This window comes from Mustela lutreola, chromosome 6 (genome assembly GCF_030435805.1).
Source record: "Mustela lutreola isolate mMusLut2 chromosome 6, mMusLut2.pri, whole genome shotgun sequence".
NCBI classification, from domain to species: Eukaryota; Metazoa; Chordata; class Mammalia; order Carnivora; family Mustelidae; genus Mustela; species Mustela lutreola.
In genome coordinates this window covers 43181063-43184519 of record NC_081295.1, presented here as the reverse complement: position 1 = coordinate 43184519, position 3457 = coordinate 43181063, and the positions used below count along the sequence as shown (strand labels likewise).

Here is a 3457-nt window from a genome sequence, read left to right as displayed (position 1 = left end):
CCTCTGCTCTGTGGTTTGTTTTTGTTTGTTTGTTTTTAACATTTTATTTATTTATTTGAGAGAGAGAGAGCATGAGAGCGGGGGAGAGTCAGAGGGAGAAGCAGACTCCCCGCCGAGCATGGACCCAGATATGGGACTCAGGACTCCAGGATCATGACCTGAGCTGAAGGCCTTCACCCAACCAACTGAACCACCCAGGTGCCCCTGTGCTCTGTTTTTATGACAGAAAAAAATCCTTATAAAGTTAGGCACCTGTCTATCGACAATTCTGGCCTATACACACATATCTGTACACACATGTATGCACACATATATGGAGATGTACATGTATATCAAAGATTGCTCCAAGAAGATTACAAGTGCTTGGTACAATGTGACATTCTGCCCTTCACTTGCAAAGATGCTGCTATTCCTCCCCACCCCCCACTGCCAAAGAATAAGGTTTTCGGTTTTTCTAAAGGTGGTGATGGGAGGGGTGACTCATCCACACTCTCCACACCGAGAAGCCTGTCTGACTCATAGCATGCTTTTGAGATGACTGGCTAAGACTAGAGGTACAATTCTTTTTGAACAAAACAGTATAAATGTAACTGACTTCAGGAGGGTTAGTTAACCCAAAGCTTCACCTCATTAGCCCAATTGAACCCAGCTAACTACCAAAGAGAGGAAAAGTCCAGCTGCCTTCAGTGAATAGTAACAAAGGAAAGGGAACCTCTAACGTAGAGCCTTTAATCCTTGGCACATTGCCTGGCATGAGAAAGGTATTTGATAATCGTTTACCAAACAGAAGCTCGGCCTATTGGTTTTGTGTCTTGCCTGGTGAGAGAAGATAGCCATAGCTCAACCTGAGGAAAGATTTGAAGGAGAAACGTCACAAGGGAAAGTAGAATGTTTGCCATCCATCATCCCACAACTTCCACGGAGTCAGCCCACCCTCTGCCTGCTGCTGAGTGACTGCCTCTGTTTCTAGGTGGAAGAATTTAAAGAGCCTGGGGCCAGTAGCAAGGAACCTCAGCTTGGAGTGACCCTGGCAACATTTTTCTTTGCTCTCGCGCTCTAGGTGCAGTAAGTGGGTTTCTACCTTGTTCTTATAATGTGCTCTGCACCGCAGGTCCAGAATGAGTGTCTTGCATGATCCCATGCTCCAGCCCCCAGCCTCAATGATCCTCTAGGTTCTAGACATTCCAACATTGCTTCCAGGCACACAGAGACCCTCAGACCCATTAACATATTCACTGACAGTTTTTCCAAAGATGATGATGTGGATGGTTGAGCAATTGGGGGGACAAGGAGAGACTGATTAATGCTCCCTCAATCTGTCCCTGGTCACTTCATCCACTCTTGGATATAGATAATTTCTATTTTCTCTATCTTATAAGATGAGTTTTGGGGAGAGGGGAACTAGGTGGCCCAGTCAGTTAAGTGCTTTGGCTCAGGTCGTGATCCCAGGGTCCTGGGATTGAGCCTCCCATGGGGCTCCCTGCTTTGTGGGAGTCTTCTTCTCCCTCTCCCTCAGCTCCCCCCTCACTCATGCTCTCTCTCTTTCTCTTGTGCTATCTCTCTCAAATAAGTAAATAAAATCTTTTAAAAATAATTTAAAATAGGCTAAAAATAAATAAATAAAAAGATGAGTTTGGGATAATTTGAGAGGAGTTCAATGTCGTTAAGTGCAAAATGTAAGGTCCAAGTTGAACCTCTGAAAGACTTAAAAGACGTTGAATAAGCACCTGCTACATATTGGGCACCATGCCAAGCACTGGTGACACAGACTTGAATAAGCTTCCTGCTCTCTGGCCCAGATACAAAGGCAAATAACTCTGAGAGGTGAAGAATGCTGTAATGAAAGCATTTGTTAACACTGAGGCATTTGCTGGATGAAGGACATGAAAAAGGAGAGATGACAAGCAAATAAGGATAAGGAGCATCTACTTGACCAGAAAAGAATCTCTATAGCAGTAAATGCGTATTTTAGTGTTTTGATATTTGCTCAGGGGCTTCGTGGATTCAGTAGTCCCCATAACTTATGAAGCAGCTACAGGTGGCAAACAGTGGGATTCAAAGCATCCCAGGATCCAGAGGAAAATAAGGCCAAGTAAAGTCACACAGATCAGGGGCAGTATTAGGGATGGGATTTCCGTCTATGAGTCACATAACAGTGTTTTGTGCCTCTTTCGCTGGGGCTGCTGACATGCCGTCCAGGCTAAGAAAGACTTGGAAACTTCCGGGGAACGTAAGCCACAGCCACGGCTGCTTGGGCAAGCACCAGAAGCACCCAGGGCCCAGGGTCGTCCTGGTGGCATGCGTCATCCGCCCAGGATCAACGTCAACAAATCATACCCAGGTTACTTTGGAGACGTTATTTTTAAAGCAGAGTTCTTATTATTACCGAAGCCAGTATTACAGATACTGTATATCTGCACAGTATCTGTGCAGATACTGTGACCTTCTTTGGAACTACAGCCCACTATCACATGGAACCAGAGCTTCTGCCCAGCTGTCAACCTTGCTAAAGTGTGGGACCAAGTCCATCAGGCAACTGGAAGAAATGTGGCCAGAAAGAGGACGGGAGCTGCTCTCATCATTGATGTGGTGTGGTCCGGCTGCTGCAAAGTTTTGGGGAAAGGAAAGCTGCCAGCACAACCTGTCATGGTGAAGGCCAAATCCTTCAGCAGAAGAGCTCAGGAGAAAAATTGGGTGGTTGGGGTGATGCCTCCTGGTAACTCAAAGCCAGGTGGAGGGAGGAGGTCCGATAAATGCCAAAGAGTGCTTCACAGGACAACAACAACAACAAAACAGCAACAGTGCTTTGTGTCTTCACAAAACCTTCGAAGGGATCCCACCTGTTTTCCAGATGAAATGGGGAGGAAGGAAATGGAAAAAAGCGGTTCCATGGACAGGAGAAATCTACAGCACAACTTGTACCATTTCTGTCTTACCGAACAGGGGTTTCCATAAGGAAGCACCGAACAAAAGATGACCTTGAGATATTTCTCTTAAATATTTATTTTAAAAATAAAGGAAAAAAAGCAGTAATTAGAAGAAAATTCAAGGGCTTATGGATTTATGAAAATAACTTTAATCCCCATGACCATTCTTTTAACCGTCATATTTTAAGAAGTTTCTTTTCTTTTCTTTTCTTTTTTAAAGATTTTATTTATTTATTTGACAGACAGAGATCACAAGTAGGCAGAAAGGCAGGCAGAGAGAGAGGAGGAAGCAGGCTCCCTGCTGAGCAGAGAGCCCGATGCGGGTCTCGATCCCAGGACTCTGAGATCACGACCCTCGTGGAAGGCAGAGGCTTTAACCCACTGAGCCACCCAGGTGCCCCAAGAAGTTTCTTTTCTTAATTGAATAAATTTAAGGGGCTTATAATAAGATGCACACTTTCTACTGTAATTTTTATTTAAAGGCACTTTACAATGTTAATTATGTAATTAAAATCTTGGTTTTTCCATTA

General features: G+C 44.4%; 1 pseudogene; it reads left to right on the top strand.

Moving 5' to 3' along the window:
* Positions 1-2188: 2188 nt before the first annotated feature.
* Positions 2189-2955, top strand: LOC131834576 (large ribosomal subunit protein uL15-like; annotated as a pseudogene).
* The last annotated feature ends 502 nt before the right edge of the window (positions 2956-3457 follow it).